At 42.8% G+C, this 22,795-nt stretch overlaps 1 long non-coding RNA gene across 1 annotated transcript in view; it reads left to right on the top strand.

Annotated features, from left to right (window-relative positions):
- LOC122807264 overlaps positions 1-22,795 on the top strand; it is a 329,095-nt gene that overhangs the window by 104,432 nt on the left and 201,868 nt on the right. The gene's annotated exons all lie outside the window — the stretch shown is intronic.

The following is a 22,795-nucleotide window of genomic DNA, read 5'->3' on the forward strand; positions in this document are numbered from 1 at the left end:
AGTCATTACAGGCACAAAGAGTTTTGTCACACATTCTCTGCTTTCTATTGGGCCTTTTGATATGTATATGGCAAACAAGAGGGAAGACAGCAGTGACATATCTGTTAACACACAGGTGACAGGTCAGCTGCTCGAAGTGAGTTCTCCCACTTTGACTCATTATTGTTGGTCTGTGATGCAATTTGCAACCCACCTGTTAACAGAAGGTGTGATATTCCCCACTAATGTTGGATTGCGTTGAAGTGCCTGTCCAAGGCATGATAGGATGACTGCACAGCGCTGTATATGTCTCTGCTCATACTCTGGATTTCCTACACTTTTTGTAGGCACAAGCCACCCACAAGAACAGCTAACTGGGACAGACCTACTTTTTGGAGGTCAACTATGTCCTTTTTGGGTGAGATGCATGCATATTGTTTCCATTGTCTTAAAGCGAATGTTGAATAAAGTTATAGGACTATAATTCAATTTGTATGATGCCTATCCTACATTGTGTGGGTGGGAAATGGTCGCTGCGTTCCATTCATTGTGAACAACAACAGTACTCAGGCTGTGGATGAATATGGTGCCCACTGGAGTAGCTCACTGTTACAGCACATGAAGAAAACAGCCCAGAATGTCATCTGGTCTCATGGATTCTGTGCTTCATGTATTGTAGTGAGCAGTGATAAGTTGCTTTATGTAGATACCATGGTTTGGAGGTGATGATACAATAATATAGTAAGCTTGGTGTTGTGAAAGAGGGCATTTTACAGTCACCTGTATCAGCTAGCAGGTTTGGAATTTGCAGTGGGTCAGTGCATGCAATACCATCCAGAATTACTTCCATATACATCTGAGTGATATATTTTATTTTGCAGATGTAAATGACACAGGCTTATGGTTATGCCCGGATATGTATCATAAATTATTTGCATAGTTGCTGTATGAGGCTTCACATTGTTTAGGGCGCACTGAGATTAGTGGGCTGCCCAGACCATTTTGTACATGTTGTATTTGTAAACAGCAGCTTCTGTCACTTACTGTAGAACGTAATAATGACAAACATAGACCAGTATGGATTTTATTTCCCAATGGATCTGTCTTTGAGCATATCAGGCACAGCTGTGAGTATACATTTGTGTAGATTTGTAGACAAGGCATCAGGGTGTAACTTACCCCAGATGTCAATGTCCTTTGTGGAAACCTGAGCATGGATGTTGAGTATCCCATCCCATAGGAATATGTAGTTACCTTGGATAATGTTTTTTAACCTGTGTCCTCCTTTAGTGAGTTCAATAGGTATTCCAAAAATCTACACATAGTGTTTTATGGTTGGATTAACAGTGCAGACACTACACATGTGCCATTACATTGTTCACTCATATTGTGGATGAACAGGTCTGATATATTACAGACCCTTGTGGGGTGGTGCACTATTTCTTCCAAGTCATTTCATTTTGCAAAGTCTGCTTATATTTGTGCAAGTAAATTTGTCCCCTATAATTATCTACATGAGGATTATATTCACTGGTTAATAAAATCATGTCAACTAGGCTTGCAGGAGGAACAGAGAGTAACTGATAGGTGAGGATGGAAGGTTTGAACCTGTTATCTGCATATAGAATGCTAAGAGGAGGGGCCTATGTGATCTGGGTGGTATTTTCTGGGGAGTAACCTATGGATTGTACATACTGAGTTCCTTCTTAAGGTAGATCGCTAGGTCTGTCATTAATCAGTAAGTGTTTTAATTGCTGCTTGTGATGCAACAGAATGTATGACAGCTAGATAGAGCTGTTGAGCATCTGCTCTGCAACATAGCATTTGGGTTTATTTGAAAATAATTGTATTGTTATTTCTTTACATATGAGGGCAAAGTGTTGAGGTGTCTGCACATAAACCACAACAGAGCAGGTAATCCAAGGAAACACTGTTAAAGCCCGCACTACATCCAGTAACACTAACCTTCAAATAGAGACTTCCACTGTACACACTTGCAGAAAGTGTAAAGGTGTGATTTCTATTTAAACAGATGTCATCCTAATGTTCTTATTCTTTTGGCTACTACCATCATGAGTCCACACAGCACATAATCTGATTCCAGTTCCTCCTTTCCTCTGCATCTTGTTCTGTCACACCAACCACCTGCATGTCCTCAGTCAGCATATCCATGAACCTTATCTTAGGGCTTCCTCTTTTCCTCTTACCTGCCGGCTCCATCCTTAGCAGCCATCTGCAAATATACCCAGCATCCCTCCTAAGCACATATCCAAAGCAATGCAATCTCACCACTCTGGTGTTGTCTCCAAGCCATACACCTCCATCCTCAGCACACCTAGTGCAAATCCTAACATTTGGAACTTTTCAGCTACTGTTATGACTCCTGTATTTTTGTCATGGCCAACATCTCCAAACCATATCACATAGCTGTTCTCAGTACACTCTTATAGACCTTCCCTTTCAGTGTTATTGGTAGCCACCTGTCACAAATCACTCCTAACACTCTTCTACACCCACTCCACCATTCATGCACTGTCTTTGTCACCTACCTTTCACACTCAGCTTTGCTGTGAACTTTATCTCCCAAGTATTTAATATCATACACCTTCACCAACTGTACTTCCTGCACTCTCACCATTCCTCTATCATTCCTCTCATTCACAGGCATATATTCTGTCTTAGCCATTATGCCATTCAGTACTCTCCTTTGTATAGCATAACTCCACCTCTCCAGGACTCCTAAATATGTTCTCTGATCAGAATATCATCCACCAACATCTTAGTCTGTGGAGACCTCTGTGTGAAGTCATGTGTCAACCTGTCCATCACCATTGCTAAGAGATGGCATGATGTTTGTGCATAGCTTCAAAGGACTGTCACTGTTGTCTGTCTTATATTGCATGAAATAGCATCTACCTGTCTGCCAGACCACTGTATGGCCATGGCCTGTTGTGAGCAATACATATCCAATGATCTGATATAGCTGATGACAGCAGTGTCTGTTGACAACACGAGGACAGTGTACCACAGGCTGCAGTAAAATGATTTATATAACATCCACCAGCAGGTCACCCACAAACACACCAAGTTGACTACACTGAGATTAGAATCCCTGCTATGCAGGTTTTCACACTAAAAAACAAAGTACTTAAGGAACATGCTACAGCACGAGTTTGAGCTAAACAAGACTGCAGGTGATCTTATAGTAGATGGCATCAGCAGAGCCTGTGGGGGACAGGAGGTTGGAGGACTGCTAGACATGGATATTTTTGCAAGCACAAAAAGAAAGCAAACACCATGCCCAGTTTTCAAAGCATTGTTGTACTCACACTAATCTTTCTGCAGACAGACACAAACAAAATTAGATGACATCATCAAAGGATGTAAGCAACACCAGTTTGGGAGGCCTGCATAGGCACATCACTTATTAGTGTCATCAGAGGCTAGTACACTAACAGAAGTATGTTGTTTAGAAGCCATAGCTGTGTAACAGTATGAGTCCCTTATAGAGCATATTTGGATGTTTTCCTTTGGCAATGCAAGCCTATGAGCACACATTTATCGCCATGCCCATGTAGAAGCATGCAACATTATTACACCTTTGTTTTCTATTAGATGTATGTGTTGTAGAATTAAGGAGTTCGCATGGTTGTACTGATTGTTGTTGAGGTTGGTTGTGGGGAAATGCATATGGATGTTTATTAATTGTCTCCACAGATAGTTACACTGTGCCCTCAATTTGCAATGTTTCCACATCTTGGGCATATAGAACAGTAAGAACACAGGCTTATGTATGTGATGTAAGAGTAAGCATACCTCTCAAACCCATACAGCACAAAATCTGCGCAAAGCCTTAATTAATATGGCAAATGTTGAAATATTCCCCGGGATTCATGAAGCTCGGCGCAAGGACGGTATTAGCCTTGTGCCGAGCATCCTCTTTACAGATGGTGCAGCAGCGCCATATGAATATATATGAGGGCGCACTGCCGCACTCTTGACATGCACAGGAAATGTGTGCGAGTGCAGTGGGCGTGTTTAAGTGCTCTACGGAGGCATAAACATGCCCCCACAGTTGCACAATCTACTATGCTTACTATTAGAGCCCGCCTCTAATAGTAAGCAATTAAGTCAGTATCCGTGGATACTGCAATGTATGCCAAGCATACAAGAGTGTCCACGAACACTGAAATAAAATACACACAAGCACGTAGCGGAAGGTTGAGCCCCGTCCCTAGAACTATCACAATTAGATTCCCCCATGTCCCTATTTTACATTTGTATTGGTTCATTATTGAAAGTGTAAGCAAAGCGCAGCATGTTTGCGCATCACTGCCCCCTGCTTAGCGTAGCTTACACATCAAAATAATCCAAATAGAAAAAAACATGCAGAATCAATAGTAACATCAATAGTGCAGTGCTTAGAGCATCTGCCTCACAAGCAGGCATTCATGGTTCGAGTCCCACTATAGCACATATCATTTTCCATGTGGAATGTGTATATGAACATATTTATACATCATATAATAACATGTAAATGTGAACTGGAATACTGCATGAAATATTTAACTAATGTCATTCAATCAAAGTGGCAGTGTCATAATGAATAAGGCACTAGTAAGCAGGTGTAAGCACAAATAAGCAGTAGTACATATATAGGTACCATTAAGCAAGTCTGAGTATCTTTGTGTGGGTATAAGCAGTATCCAGCATAGGAAATGTATATAATTATGTAGATGTATGTGCATGTGTATGTATGTATATATATATATATATATATATATATATATATATATATATATATATATATATATATATATATATATATATATATATATATATATATATATATATGAAGAATGAATGTCGTGACAATAAAGCATACAAAAAGAATGAGAAGGGAATCAACAACAACTCCAGTATTATTTAGTGCTGTCAGCGTATAATATATCAAGCTGGGCAGGGGTGAGAAAAGCACTGCTACTCACACCACAGGCAGGATACTACTGCAAGGGCAGGTATGTTCAAGGACTAAATGGTGGGAGAGTCTGATGATACATGGGTTGGGACAACATACATGTAGGGTCCCTAATGCTGGGGAGAGGGCAATGTGTGGAGGTGTGTCATGGCTGTGATAGCAACCGGAGAATGGATGGTTTGTGTGTATGTCGAACTCGGGTGGGGTGGAGGAACCATGGGTATGAAATTATGGATCCAGGTGTGTCAGGGTTGGATGGCCTGGTTCTAATTGGACCACCTCATGGAGGTCAGTGAGTTCGTTATAAGTATATATGCATACACACATGCATACATCTATGTGTAGAAGTACAGTCCCTGTAACACATTCATTCCTTTTGCAGACATAAAGAACATGAAAGTGCCCCTACAAACTTCGACAATAGATAGAATAATAGGTTGTGCATAAGAGGGAAGGGAATAATCTGCAAAAATGCAGAAGTGTGTACATTGTCCGAAGTCAGTGCTATTCTCAAAAAATCAAATGTGAGGACTTTCTCACACACGGAATCATTCCTGTGATCTGCCTGTTACGGCAATGCCAATCAATAAACTGGTCCTATTTGTAATATAATTTTGCTGAACTCTTCCATTATTAGCTCTCATGTGTAACATGTGCATTACCGCATAGTCATAGTTATTAATTTATTGTAGTGTCATGTTAACGGGAGTAATGATATAATGAAGTATAGAGTCTAATCCTGAAATAAAGACATGTGTGTCCCAGGTGGGACAACCCAAAAATTGTGAATAGTGTCCTATTGGTCACTCATTTCACCAATGTGTGTGGACTAAACCTTTGGGATGTCTGAGGATATGTGGAGTGAGTCAACCCATGGGATGTGTCTACAGGAGTAGGGAGTGGCCAATGTGTAGTGGTGTGGATACACCGTGTAGCCAACTGGAGAATGGATGACTGCTTTGTCAGTGAAGTGTTGGGGTGGGTGTTTGGGGAACTAGAATCCATGGGTATATGGGTATATATGCAAATGAAGCAGCACAGCAATAGTGTAGTGGTTAGAGCATCCACCTTACGAACAGACATTCCCGTTCCGAATCCCACTGCAGCACATACCATTTTCCATTGGTAATCTGTATATGAACATATTTTGACATCTGTCTGCTGTATAACCTGCATAATAACAATTAAAAGTGAACTGGAGTGAAGTGTCAGTGTCATAATGAATAAGGCACTAGTAAACAGGTTTAAGCATAAGCAGTAGTAAGTATATATAAGCACCAGTAAGCGTGTTTAAGTGCGTTTGCGTGGGGTTATGCATTGCCTTGCAGACATATATGTATATATATATATATATTTATATATATATATATATATATATATATATATATATATATATATATATATCTATATATATACGTATATATATACATACGTATATATGTATATATATATATATATATATATATATATATATATATATATATATATATGTGTGTGTGTGTGTGTGTGTGTGTGTGTGCGTAGATATACACAGATATATAGCTATGATAGGAAACAGCACACAAGAATGACATATGTTCACAGGTTATGCCAATGGAAGTGAGGGGCCCAAGCAAGAAACATGTAACATGTAGCATGACCCCCCCCAGCCAGACAGAGAAAACATACACACAAACCCACAAACAATGTAAATAGTCCACTGCTCCCCAGACCACAGGCAGGATACAACTGGGAGGGCAGAGTGCCCCCATGAAATCTAATCTTGGGACAGACAGAAGTGTCCTTTGCGGGACACCCCAAAAATTGACATATAACCAAAGGAAGCCGATACGATGACCATTCTGGCTGGGGTGTGTACATACCTGGAATACAAGGGTGGGAAAGCCTGATGACCCATGGGTCGAGACAACGTACGACATGGGTCCCATGAAGTGGAGAGTGGGCAGCATGTAATGGTGTGTTCAGACCCGACCTGTACCCAGAGTAAGGATAGGAGCAGTAGAGGAGGTGCGGGTGGGGGAACGATGGGTAGCTAGTTATTTGGTCTAGGTGTGCAGGTGTTGGCTGATTTGGGTCTATACGGACAGCCCCAGAGATGTGAGCAAAAGTGTTCATTGGGCAGAGGCGTTGCCCAACGAGCAGCCACACCCACTAGGAGTCCCACTGCAGCAAAGTGTAATCTACATGGTAGAGAATGGAATAACCAGATGTAGATGTATATATGTAGAGGAATGTGTGTGCATATCTACCCATAGCTACATGGAGATATACCTCTCCCTCTCCATAGTAGAAATGGATACATACAGAGACAGAATACATATACACACCCACATATAGATATATACATATGCAGACACCCATGCACCCATATGTTGTTAGATATATATAGACAGCAATATATAAATATATACATGTATGCATTCATATACAGATATATCTGTATATACTAATGTATGTATATATATATATATATATATATATATATATGTGTGTGTGTGTGTGTGTGTGTGTGTGTAAAAAAAATACATATATATATATATATATATATATATATATATATATATATATGTGTGTGTGTGTGTGTGTGTGTGTGTGTGTGTGTGTGTGTGTGTGTGTGTAAATATACACATGTAAATAGCTAGGATATGATACAGCAGTTACAAATTACATATGTTCACAGGCCGTGCAAATAGGGGTGAGGGGTCCAATCAACAAATGTGTAACACGTAGCATCAACCACCCCCACCTAGACAGGTGATACATACAAACACATGATACAAGTAAACACACCACTGCTTCCCAGACCACAGGCAGGATACTACCAGTGGGAGAGACCTGCCAGGTCTAATCTTGAAACAAAGACATCAATACCCCTTGTGGGTCACCCCAAAAATTACTGATAATTGGAGTCAGTCCCTGTAAGGATTCATCAAACCAGGCTGTAGATGTACATGGACCAGTAGGTTGTGCAAGCCTGATAACCCATGGGTCGACACAACTTACGACATGGGTCCTGACACGTGGAGAGTGGGCAGTATGTAGTGGTGTGGTTAGACCCTACCTGCACCCACAGTAAGGATGAGTGCTGTAGAGGAGGGGCAGGTGAGAGAACTATGGATATGCAATTATGGGCCTAGGCGTGCAAGTGTTGGCTGGCTCAGTTGTATTAGGACCACTCTGGGGATGTAAGTAATATTCTGAAATGGGCAGAGCTTACGCCCATACCTCTCAACTCCTAAGAGCAAAACCACTGGACAGAACATAAACCATTGGGGGAAAAAATAGGGACAGAAAGCAAATATTCCACTTACATCCTTAGAAAGCTGATAGAATAATAGGTATGCATTAGCATGACTCGGCTGAAGGATGTGGGGTCCTAAACCCAATTACTTGTCTGTATTTAATGGTGTCATTTCCCAGGTATTTGCCAAACAGGTGCAGATTGCAAGAGGAACACACCAATAGTATGAAGCAAACACTGGACAGGCCATGGATTCTGTACAGTTGACTGGCATGCTTATGCCTAAAGGGCAGCCATTCCCGATATGGGTCCCACAGCAGCACAGTCCAGTTTAAATAGTGGCTAATTTTGGTATGACCATATGTGCCATTGCATAACCCACTACACAACACCTATGAACACATGGTCGCAACACCCCACTGTAGGCATGTAAGCCAATGTAATAGGCATCACAAGGTATTATTGTAGTCCTCACCTCCACCCAGGGGTGTGAGTGTCAGATGCAAACACCAAATGCAGTGCATTTGCAAGTGTGGAAGCAAGCGGGTGTAAGCCTGTTTGGCCACTGGTATGCAAGTATCACACTGGTGAAGCAATGCAGAGGCTAACTGTGTGTAAGAAACTGTAACCAGAAGTTAGCATTGGTTAGCTTAGCGCAAACCCGTGCACACCGGCTTTAAAGTGTCTTAATCACTCCGTACCCAACAGCTCATGTTCTGGCCAGCAACAAAATAAACAGCCTCTGCAAGGCTAGAACTCAGGACCCTGTACATCACAGTTGTTAACCATTATGCCATGATAGCAATACATATAAAGGAGGTAGCAGCAAACTAATCCTCACCACAGGGAAATCAAATCAAATATGTGAACTGAATCTATGTGCAGTGTAATGTGCTATAACCTGCCACAGACCATAAATATGTGAATTGGAGTACTGCAGTAAACATAGAGTTGAGGTGTCACTGTAATAAAGATATACAGTACCCAGGACCCCATACAGTGTATGTACACATGAATCACGGATACCAGACACATATATAACCTGTAAAGAATAAGACATAGCTTAGCCTTTTCGCAATTGGCCAATTACAACAAAGTGCAGGAATCCAGACCTACTTAAACCAAAGAGATGGGAATATGGCTCATAACTGGTTGCAGCTTCCCCCTGCAGGCAGAATGGCTGGAGTGGGAGAAGGCACTCACTTTAGAGCACAGCGCTGGGGCATCCAGGAGTCCAAATTCATGGTATGGCTCCTGGTAAAGCACCATGACAGGAGACTACTGCAGGGCTAGTACCAGGGCTCGCAGTACAAAATGGAGGCCTGGGACAGTCTCTCCCATGACCTCACTAATGCCACAGGTATCCCCCGGACTGGTGAGCAGGTCATGCACCACCATGCAGACCTGAAGCGGCAGAATGGGGATGTCCTGGAACAGTGGATCCAGGAAGCAAGGCAGATGTAGAATGCCCCAGAACTGAGTAAGTACTCCTTCCACTACGTAGTTAATAATTGCCTAGCTTGTGTATACTATGGATAGGTATGGCTAAATATCAATGATCTTCTCTGACAGCTGCAGATGAGCGTGCTGCGAACCAGCAAGCCTATGATGCTAGGCTGCAAAGGATGCATCACGAGGCAGGTTAGTAAATTGCCTGCATGTACTGTCATAACAAATAAATATAAGAGCCTCAGAAAGTGTTGTACCAGTATTAAAATTTGTGTAATATGCTGTGAATAAAGGTGTACCCCTGCATTGCTTCTGTTTACTCTGCAGTCATATGTTGTTGCACTGTTGCAGTTATTAAATAGTACTGTTGTAGTAAGCAGTGTTACCCACACTGTGGTATGCAGATAAAATGTGTATGAAGTGCTGTATAACAATGTTGGAAGTGCAAACAAGTCAGTCATATTAGACTAAATACATTGCAAAGCCTCACAACAATTGCCTGATAGCATAGTGTACTGTGATCTTAACTGTAATGCTTTTATCACACACAGCAAGGCTTTGGATCCCAGTAGCAACAGTGAGTTGTATGCATAATCATTCCACACAATTGCACACAGTTTGTTAGAATGTTCAGAGAGAAAGCTGTATGCATATAGACACTTAACAACTGTACAGATTATGCTAGAATGCTCAAATGGAAAGTGGTATGCATATTCATACCCCTCAACTGTTCCAATCTGCCCAGTATGTCCTGATAAATGGCCCACATCACCTGCCTTTTGCCCTGTTCCCCTGACAAATTAGTGTGATGATCCAAGAAATGTAGGCAGCTGTAAATGACATATAACCGATAGTCAGACTTGTACATAGACAGAGAATGTATATGCAAACATACCTGTCATCCCAGCATCTCACCCAAAGTGTATGACAGCAGTCAGCAGTCTCAAAACATGTTGCATTACACCTGCATCTTGTCAAGCCTGTACGTAAGACACAGGTCCCATACATACTAATCTACAAACATACCATTCCACAATATAACGCCATTGGGTAGTGTAATAATACATGTAAGGGACAGACCACTGCAGTGACTATGAATGTTGTGAAAATTACAAGGATTTATTAGTTGTTAATTGAACTCTCTGTCTCTCTCTCACCCCTACCATATGTGCAAAAATAACCGATTTACAAACTTATTTGGTATGTCTACACTCTTAACCTTTGTTGGGACATATGTTCCATTGGTTTATAAATATTCACATCTGTTACTGTGCATGTGCCATGTTAAAATACTCCCATATTGGTGCCCTGTTGCCAACAATGAAACTTGCATGTTGTTGTAATGGCCACTGTTTACCCATGTGTTCTGCCTGCTCTACAACTATTTTATATCTGGTGCCCTGGGTAATGGGAATACCTATGCATGCTGTTATAATTAATCGTGAATGCTGTTGACTATTACTAACCCATATCTACCTTAAACATGTTACATCATAGCTCGTATGGGAAGGCCGGTCCCAATGGACCCACCTGTCCCACCTCAGCTGGCCATGGCACCGGGCACCAGCACATCTGGGGCCCAGCATGGGACCTCCTCATCTGTTGGCCCTGCACCACCTTTGGGTGGAACCGCCGCAGGGGACGGGGCTCAGCCCCCCCTGGGAGCGGACAGGAACCTGTCACTGTGGTACAGTCCAGGCCGTGGTGCATAGGGAGTTCAACAGGGAGATTCGAGACCGCCTATGCCAGCTTGAGGGCCGAGTGGCACAACTAGAGGGTGAGCCTGGCCCTCCTACACAACCCTCAGCAGAGCCACCTTCTGGGCTGTGAAGGTGCAGTCGTGACTGCCCATGGCTGGAGACCTCAGTCCCACTGTATCCATTTGTGGGCTCATGGGCTTGCGACTTCCAAACACCCCTCCCCATCCAAGGTGCCCCCCTCCCACATGTGTCATATACTGTCCCTGTACATGTCTTGTTTGCCTTGTCTGTCACCCTACCCAACCTATCCTTCCTGATCATACCTACTCTCCTTCCCCAACATCCCACTCTCACCTAAAAGTAAAAGAAAAAAGGGCAATCTGTTCCTGCAAAAAAAGCACGCCCCATACATTTTATTTATTTATTTATTTTACATTTCTTGACCGGGCTAGTCTAGCTGGATTAATGTCCATTTTCAGTAGAGGCCAGGGGAGAAAAGCTCCACAGTAAGACATAATTTTACAAACATAGTTGTACAGAGGGTGTATTTAAAGACAGACTGTAGTACATAACATTTTCATAAAAGTCTAAAAGTACTAGTAGCATCAACAGGAAAAAGTACATTAGATTCTTCTTTTAAACATCCTTCCATCATAGTGGTATTGAGAATCCAAGATTAGATGAGAAGTAAAGAAACAGTAAGAGAATATCTTGTTATAGATAGCAGGAGAAAGGAAAAGGCATGGAATAAAAAAGGATTAGTCAGGGTTAGAACAAGGGCAGAGCCACTGGGAGTAAAGCCATGATTTTATATGCTTCTTGAAAGTAGGTAAAGAGGTAATAGACATAAGTTCACTTGGAGGCTTGTTCCAGATGGGTGCAGTACAGTTGGAGAACAGACTATCCCCAGCTTTGTTGTTGGATTTGTTGGAGGCAGCTAGTAGTTTGGTAGCAGAGCATAGGTAAGAGATGTTTTTCTATGGGGTAATAAGGGAGCAGAGTATAGTGGTATTAGTGGGCTGATGAAAGATTTTGTGGGTAATGGTCAGTTGCAGAAGTCGTATATGATTTTGTAGTTCTAGCCAGCCTAGCTGTTTGAGATTAGAGCAATGGTGGGTACGGAATGAGGCTCCTGTTGCAAATCTGGCTATGTTATGGTAAGCTGTTGCTAGTTTGTTGAGGTTACTTTTAGTTAGGTTTGTATAGATTGGAGAGGCTGTCCATTTTGCACACGTGTCCACTGGACACATGTAAATGTTTCTAATTGGCATCACAACATACGATTGTTGTCCTCACTCCTCTATCAGGGTTGTGAGTGTCCAAATGTACCACCAAAATTATTGCATATGCACAGCCATTGCTGTAGAAGAAATGGACAGCTATGGACCTTCCCTACACCCTTCCTGCACATCCCTAGCTACCTTGCCTACTGTCTTTCCCTCTTTGTACCCCTTTTTGACCACTTTCCTATCACCCCTTTTTTCATTTCTTTTAAAGAAATTAGTGCAGGGGTAAGCAGGAGAAAGCACTTTTAAGCAGCAGTGAGCAGGTTACAGCCTGTTTGCGCGGGGTAAGCACTGCCTACATAGGTTAAGCAATCAAGATGGTAACTGAGTGTAAGGAACTGTAACCAAAAGTAACCACTGTTTACCGTCGTGCAAACCCACGCACACCCACTCACAACTGCTTAAAAGTGCCTTAATCACTCTGTATCCAACAGCCCTTGTTCTGCCCAGCAACAAAATAAATGGGCACTACAAGGCTCAAAATCAGGACCCTGCACACCACAGCCAATGTGATTTACCATTAAGCCATGGCAGATATACAGACATCGGATGTTATCACAAACATAGCATCCAGCACAGTCATTCAACAGTATATGAAATGTATTCCATTATGTAGATGTATGTGTGGGTTTATGTCCAGATATATATACATACATATATATATATATATATATATATATATATATATATATATATATATATATATCATGCGATCCCAAATAAAACCAAGACCCAATCCTGTCTGGTGGACCCCAGCCATAAACAAACTATACAATAGAAGGAGGAAGCTACTAAATGATAGAGCAAAATCCCAAAAAGGGAAGGCAACACTGATCAGTATTAGCAAAAAACTATGGGCACTCATAAAATTGTCTAAGGCCAGCTTCGAGAGAAAAATTGCACAGGACACTAAGGATAATCACAAGGCTTTCTTTAGTTATGTTAGGAACCTGGGTGGTAATTCCCAGATATGCTCAGAATTAGTCCAAAATGACAAAAAATACACTGAACCCACAGACATTGCCAACATCCTAGCTGACAGGTTCAGCGCAAACCCCCTCCCACCAAAGGGCAAATATCTATCCCAGCAGAGTGCTGCCCCTGACATCTCAGATGCTCAGGTAAGAGCCGCCTCTCCAAAGCAAAAAACACAGCATCAATGGGACCAGACGGTGTCCCGGGCTGCGTCCTACATGAACTCCAAGAAGAGCTAAACCCAAACATAAAACTACTGTTCAATCTCAGCCTTACTACAGGATATGTGCCCAAAGAGTGGCGTACAGCAACAGTGGTCCCTCTCCATAAAGGTGGTGCCTCAACAGATCCTGGACACTATCGCCCATAAGCCTGACTAGCTTGGTCTGCAAAGCTATGGAAAGGATCATCATGGACCTCATAAATAAAGATATTGGGGACCTACAGACACTGGATCCTACCCAGTTCGGCTTTGTTAAGAGCAGATCCTACCTCTTAAACCTGGTTGATTTCTTTGAAACAGTCACCAAGGCCATTGACGAGGGGAAGGTGGTCCACACAGCCTACCTGGACCTCGCAAAAGCCTTTGATACAATACCCCACTCGGGCATTATAGATAAGCTCTCCAGCTTAAATATAAACCCCTATGTCACTAGATGGATTGCAAACTGGCTCAAGGACAGAACCCACATAGTTAGAATTGCTGGAGCCATGTCAGACTCCAAACCAGTTACAGGTGGTGTCCCACAAGGCTCAGTCCTGGGACCTCTCTTGTTCGGTATATATTTCTCGGAGGTACAGGCCAACATGGAAGGACTGTGGCTGACCAAGTTCGCAGATGACTGCAAACTGGGCGCAATAATCGACTCTCCAGCCAACACAAGCATCCTCCAAAAGGGCCTCATGGAAACAGACAACTGGTGCCAGAGCCATGGCCTCAAGCTAAATGCCAAAAAGTGTATAGTCATCCCCTTTGGCAAAAACAAAGTGCCCACAAATTACCACATAGGTAGTAATCCATTAAGTACAGAAGAAGTAATTAGGGACCTGGGGACCCAAGTTGATAGCAATCTCTCATTTGACAACCACGTGGCCAAAGTGGTTAGAAAAACATTTTATATAGCCCACCTAATCATGAAGGGATTCACATCTAGATCAGGGGAGGTCATCGTGCCTCTTTACTCATCCCTCATCAGGCCCATAATTGAGTACAATGCCCCTTTGGGATGTACCTTACCAGACACCTGCAGCAACTGGAAAGACCCCAAAAGTACCTCACCAAGAGGATCAAAGGGCTCAAACAGATGCCATATGCTGCCCGGTTAAAGAAACTCCAGCTCTACTCAGTGGCATACCACCTGTTCAGAGGTGATCTGTGCCTGATGTATAAAGCCATGTCCAACCCAGAATTAATGGACATGCTGCACCTCAGAAAATCCAAATCCCATCGAGCTATGCGCTCGAGAGACTTGAACCTCAGCACTGAAAGAAATAGGACATGCTGGAGGGACAGATTCATAACCCAGAGGTTCCCTTCACTCTGGAATAAAATCCCAGTCTAGGTTAGGCAGAGTCCCTCATTGACTCTCTTCAAGATGAATCTTGATGAGTGGATGGGAGATCGTAGGTTTACCCCGGGTATCACTTCTGTGTCACTGTTAGACAGAGGCACAGTATACTAACCTCGAAAAAGGGCATAGCAAAATAAATTTAAAACGGGTGGCGAAAGCCAAACACATTCTGGCTAGGCTTATAAATGCCCTAGGGCAGATAGCCTAGTATGAACCTATGACCCTATGAACCTAAGAACATTCCATGTGACAATAAAGCAGTAAAAAAGAATGAAAAGGAAAACACCAGCAACTCCTGTATTATGTAATGGTGTTGTTCTATGTAATATCAAGACTCCCTCAGACAAGACGTGTCTTTAATACATGCAAACAGTTGTATATTGCCCAAATACATTACTTTGAGCATTTAATTTACATTAACAAAACAGTTCATGTCCAATCATTATGTGAGAACAGTACTCTTGCAAGGTGTCATCATCATTAAAAAGTTAAATGGGATAACCATAGAGGGACCGGTAGTGTTGTGTGTACAATGGGGTCATCTGCATCACGTGTACCTGGAACCTTTAGGAGTCATGTGCATACCAGGATCGTGTGCCTGAGAGAGGGGTGAGGACAACAGTAGTATGTTGTGATGCAAATTAAAAAGGTTACATGTGTCCAGTGGGCACGTGTGTGAAATGGACAGCTATGTATAGAGCAAAAGTTGTTCTGCGAACAGATTGGCCTTTTGTTTCCGTGTTCGTAAGGTGAGAGTGGGATGTTGGGGAAGGAGAGTAGGTATGCTCATAGAGGAAAGGTTGGGAAGGATGACAGACAAGACAGCATACAGGGGTGGTATATTCCACATGTGGGGGTATACACCTTGGTCAGGGAGATGTGTTTGGCATTCACAAGCCCATGAGCCCCCAAATGGAAACAGTGGGGCAGACGTCCCCACCCATGGGCAGCCACCACTGCACCTTCACAGCCACAAAGGTGGCTGTGCTGGGGGCTGTATAAGAGGGGCAGGCTCACCCTCTAAATGTGACACTCTGCCCTCGAGCTGGCATAGCTGGTCTTGAAACCCCTTAATGAGTCCACTATGCACTACAGCCTGGACTGTACTATGGCTGACAAGTTCCTGCATGGACCTGTTCCCGGGGGGGGGGGCAAGCTCCATCCTCAGTGGCGGTTCCACCAGAAGGTGGTGCAGAGCCAACAGAGGTGGAGGTCCAAGGCTGGGCCCCAGATGTGCTGGTGCCCGGTGCCATAGCCAGCTGAAGTGGGACAGGTGGTTCCACCGGGACATCCAATCCCATACAGCCTATGGTGTTGCAGTTTTAACACAAATAAGGCTTAGTAATAGTCAACAGCATTCAGGATTACTTATAACAGCATGCATAGATATTACCATCAACACAAGACAACAGATGTCATACATTTGCAGAGGGAGCACAACACATGCATATATACACTGTATGACATATGTCCAAAGCGTAGATGACTTGTGACTGCAGCTATTAACAGTGGCCCACTATTGGCATGTCACTGTGATAACCTCAGACAGTGACTGTCATACCACTGTTTCATGTGACGTATGTCCAATCAAGGACGCGATAGCAGTAACTCTCATCACTGTCACCGTGTACTGAACCGCAATCCTCACACTACACAGATGTGTGTTCTGTAAGTAACATAAGGAACAAATGGTTCCACACACTGACCAGTCCACAGATGACCCCGCAGATGGGGGTTTCCTCACAAACAGAGCACTGTCTTGTCAGTTAGTTTAAACATGCAGACTAGCCATTACCATACACAACTTGTTAAATTGGCAGCAGTCCGAATGAAGCATAGCTACACTTACATGCTGTAGTCATGTCTGGCACATCACCCTCCTGTCTTTAGGCTATTTTCCACTGTGTATGTCATTTGAGGAATATCCAGATTTCTTCTGTGATGCTGTTTACCAAACACCAGATCCAGGTTCCACTCACAGCGACTGTCATGGGCAAACACCAACATGATGTTCCTAGATATTGTACTGTGTTTCCATGCAATTGGCTATGGGAATGTTACCACAGCTGTTCCACATGCAATAAGCTAGAGGAGGACTGCAATAGGTGCAGAGGCCATCACCTGATCATGACCATCACTTACAAAACACAAGCTGCTGCTGAGCAGGTGTACATCTCCACATCCACCAGAGAGTGTGTGTAAAGGACAGACAGAGGCAAAGTACATCAGAGAAGGGCTGGGAGACTAAAACCTAAGCATCTTCTGTCACACACCTACCGGTACAGGAGTTCAAACCCCTAACTGACTAGCATATTACAAGTGCATGCAATTACTCCATGTGCTGCATAGCTGACAAGTTGGTGTGCTATAAGAACATATGTGTGCTGGTGAGCGACATCTGCAACAGAGATATAGTAGACATAGATTAGGTGTAGCACACATGGCTGTCCACATGAACAGATGCCATTATCAACACAACCACACTCTCTAAGGTACTCAGACACATTGGCACACTTTGGCAGGCTCACAAATACATTTCCTAACTACTGAGTTTGCCACACTACAGTAATGCACAGTTATTACATGCACCACAGGGGTTATCCTGAGGTTCTATGGGCTAGGGCATGTGAAGGTGTCTGACATCAGTCAGTACGCCAATGGGAGTTATACTGGGTGTGACTGTGGTTGGGAACTTCATACCCCACATGCAGACACAAGGTGCCAGTACTGACATGCATGTGTGTATTGCTTCATGGGTGTGTAGTGGTTGGCTGTGCAAGATGGCTGTACAAGGCTGGGTGAGGGGTAATCCTTGGCATCAGGCCACCTGACAATAGTCTGCAGTGTAGTTCAGGGTTGTAGTGTCTGCAATGTCCCACACAGATTGGTATTGTATTAACTCTCCTGTCATCCTGGTTACCACTGTGTGTGGCCATTGCTTTGCAATGCATGCCATGTCTGTGTTTGATAGTCCTTGACATGGACATTGCCTGGGATATGCACATCCCACATTAATGTACACTGACATGTTTAAGTGTATCTGGTTTGCCTGGCACATGTTGTGTACACATACTGTTATCATCAGATGTGCCAATCCTGCCCTGGTGTGGCAGGACCTGCTAATAGACAAGCAAGTTGACCTTGCACCTGCATTGATAGCATGATACTGGTATTCTCTGGTGTCAGTGGCATCTGTCCGTACAGGGCATGTGTGCAAGGCATTGTATGTCCTTTGTGGATCACATTTGATGGCACCACATATGTTGCAGGCATCCAGTGGGGAACATAGTGTAGGCACATTGTCTGCAATTATGTGCCTATTGTACTGGTGGACAGGGTGCCATGCCCTCTGCAGCCAACTGCATTCACACCATGCCTACTATCTGTCAACAATGTGCAGGGTACTAGCAACATAGTGTGATTTTCTAGGCAAGTGTGTTTGTGTATGACACATGGGTTCAGACCATATTCTGGGTAATAGTAGGGTTGTTTACTTTGTTCACCAGGCCTTTTGCCAGATGTAGGGGTATGGCTTGCCAACACAGTCTCTTGGTTGATTGAAATCTGTAATCCTCGTGAGGTGGACATTGTGACATATAATATAGCCAAACACACACACACACACACACACACACACACACACACACACACACACACACACACACACACACACACACACACACACTCACACACCTGCCATGTCTTGTAATAGAACTCCTACCTAACTAGTTTATCACACTACAGCATTACACAGTTATAGCACACGCTACAGAGATTACTGGGCTACCCCATCCCCAAAGGTTTATTACACAAGGAATGACATCAGCAGGGTTACCAAAGTAGGGAATTTCAAATTTCCTGCAAGTGAGTAGCCCAAAATGCATTGCTCACAATATAGACAGTGAGACACACACAGCACATCCACAACTGGCATGTGTTGTTATAGAACCCATGACCAAGATCTATATCACACTACTGCAAAGAGATGTTATAGGACGCACCCCAGGGATTACTAGGGAACTTGTTCCCCAGAGGTGCATTTGACAAGGAATGACATCAGCAGGATCACCAACGTAGGGCATTGTAAATGTCCTGCGAGTGAGTAGGCTATAATGCATTCCTCCCTACACAGATATTGAAACACACAGAAAACATACATAACTGCCATGGTTGTGGATGGAACCCTACCACAGTTCTAAATCACACTCCAGCAGTATGCAGTTACCTGACTTGCTACAGAGATTACTGGGCTACAGCAGTCCCAGAGGTGTATTTCTAGGTGGGTGACATCAGCACCCTTACCAAAGTAGAGTAGGTGAATTGTAAGGAGTGTGCCTACTCTAAAAGGCATTGTTCCCTTCTTAGGCAGACAGAGATAGACACACACACACACACACACACACACACACACACACACACACACACACACACACACAAACACACACACACACACATTTGACAAGTCTGGGATGAAAACACTTACTAAGCTAGTTTATCACACTACAGCATTACACAGTTACAGAAAGCACTACAGAGATTACTGGGTTACAGCAGTCCCAGAGGTGTATTTCTAGGTGGGTGACATCAGCACCCTTGCCAAAGTTGAGTATGTGAATTGTAAGGAGTGTGCATACTCTAAAAAGCATTGTCCCCTTCTCAGGCATAGATGCACACACACAGTTGGCAAGTCTGAGATTAGAACACCTACCAAACTAGTTTATTACACTACAGCATTATGCAGTTACAGGACACGCTACAGAAATTACTAGATTACATAACTCCCAGAGGTGTATTTCTAGGTGGGTAACATCAGCACCCTTGCCAAAGTTGAGTATGTGAATTGTAAGGAGTGTGCATACTCTAAAAAGCATTGTTCCCTTCTCAGACAGACAGACACACACAGTTGGCAAGTCTGGGATTAGAACACCTACCAAATTAATTTATCACACTACAGCATTATGCAGTTACAGGACACACTACAGAGATTATTGGGTTACAGAAGTCCCAGAGGTGTATTTCTAGGTGGGTGACATCAGCAGGATTGCCAAAGATGGGCATTTCAAGTGTACTGCGAGTTGTACATGTCTTTTACATGCGTGTACCCGCTGCTTACTGTCACAAAAACACATTTACACCCACATAAAAGTGTCTTATTCAGTCCTAAATGACATTTTCAATAAACCCTTGTAGGTCTTGAACCTGGACCATGCACACCAAGTTCACTGGACTTACCAGTGAGCCATCTTCATTGTATACATGTTTCATGGTTTTTATAATACGCATTTTGCTACAGGTATTCCATAGTACTGAAAATGAATGGGACAGTCACTTTGTGTACATATGTACAGTACCCTTGAATGTACTGTAGTCTGTGAAACAACATAGACAAGTCTACACATGTACAACTGTTATAACTAAATACTAAATACATATATGCACTTACGGGATGTGTATACACACACACACACACACACACACACACACACACACACACACACACACATATATATATATATATATATATATATATATATATATATATATATATATATTTATATTTATATATATGCATATACACAGACACAGCTATAGCCATATATATATAAACATGTCTGAACACCCTTTGTGACACAAAAGGGTACCAAAGGAATTGATGTGTACACAAAACAGAGGCAACTCTTGTTTTATAACATTTAAATCTTAATCAGTTCACCAGAGAAGGGATGGTTGTTGTGTATTTGGAGTTTGGTGTGGGAAATGATGGCTAAGGAAATATACTCTGGGGATTTTGGAGTTTGGGTGGGGGAATAATGGGTATGGACATACACCCCGGGGACCACATCTGTGTCACTGCTCAACAGTGGCACAGGAAAATAACATACCCAACAGTAGTCATTCTTGACTGTCTATTTTTTTCTATTCCTAGCTATATAATAATTTGTAGACTCCACTCACCACAGATGACTACCATGGTGTGCAGCATGTTAAAAGTCATAACACATGTGTATGCCTGGCTACAGGGTAGTCACACACACACAAACACACACACTTGCCAGTATTGTGCTTACAAGTCTTGCCTATGTAAAGGTAACTAGTAGAGTGGTATGCAGTAGGGGTATGTGCCACAGAAACCATACAATTACACTTACTCTGATTCTGCTTCTGAGCTGGGTGATGTCACATGACTGATTACTTGCAGTGGGAAGGGGGGAAAAGGGTGGTTTAGCAGATGATAAGGATAAAGGCCAGTGCAAAAGGTGGTTTCTCTTTAGAAAACAGTAAAACCGACTGTCATGACAGGATGCAGACACAATTACAAACAACAACACTCAGCCATTTGCTGACACACACACTCAGGCATTTACTGACATTTGCTGACACACACACTCAGGCATTTACTGACACACACACACACACACACAGTTGCCAGTGGTGGGATCAGAACTCCTATCTATCTACAGATCACTATTACATTACTACACAGTTACAAGATGCGACACAGAGATTACACATTTCAAGGCAGTCAGAATGCCCTTCTAAGATTGAGAACATCAACAGGGATACTGACAGTTAAGATGTACATAGCTGTAAACCTGTGTGTTTAAAGTAGGAGTCCATTACAACCTGTATGCACAAACAAGACACATCATCTGCAGGTAAGACATAGGTAGGCCTGAGAGGTATAGTTGTAGCACAACAAGCCCTGAACTAGCGTATGTCCATCTGTGGAATGGACAACTACTATCACTATACAGGGTTACAGTGGTCATGCTCATACACATAGAATCACAAGACTTGTTTGGATGCATTGACTCCAATTGTACAAGGTCACAGTGGGCATGCTCATACACTTAGTAGCACAAGGCCGTTTGGGATGCACTATGACTACAACTACACAAGGTTATACTGGGCATGCTCATACACTTAGAAACAAAGGGCTTGTTTGGATGCACTGACTCAAATTGCACAAGGTGGCAGTGGGTACGCTCATACACTTAGTAGCACAGGGCTCTTTGGGATGCACTCCGATTCAAACCACAGAAGGCCACAGTGTGCATGCTCATACACTTAGATGTACAAACTTGTCTAAAAATAACATCACCAAACTTTCTACCTGTTACAATAGTATTGCTAGATTCATTACTGCTACCCCTTTTAGAACCCACCATTGTCTTAACCTCAAGCAACTAGATTGGTTAGAACTCAACAACCACTTACTCTATCAACAACTAATTATCATTCATAAAACCCTTTACTATCCTGATGCTACCCCTAGCCTTACAAAACTGATTTCACCTTATAAAAACCTAGCCACACTACGCTCAGCTAATAAACTCCTTGTAGCCTTAACCAAATCAAAGAATAAAGCTGGGGACTCATTATTTTCAAATTCTGTCGGGAAGATCTGGAATCAACTACCTCAGGAAATAACAAACCTTGACTCTACATCCCTTTTCAAAAGACATATCAAAGAACATCTTAAAACTCAATGGCTGTGTCCTTGTGCTAATCCTGACTGAAATTACTTCTCTACTACTCCCAACTTCCCCACCTTGCCCAACTGTCCCTCTAAAAGACTTTTTTTTTTAACTTTTGACAGTATTATCTTTGAGAAT

Source organism: Protopterus annectens, chromosome 7.part0 (assembly GCF_019279795.1).
Source record: "Protopterus annectens isolate FY-2018-M chromosome 7.part0, PAN1.0, whole genome shotgun sequence".
In the NCBI taxonomy this organism is placed as follows: Eukaryota; Metazoa; Chordata; order Ceratodontiformes; family Protopteridae; genus Protopterus; species Protopterus annectens.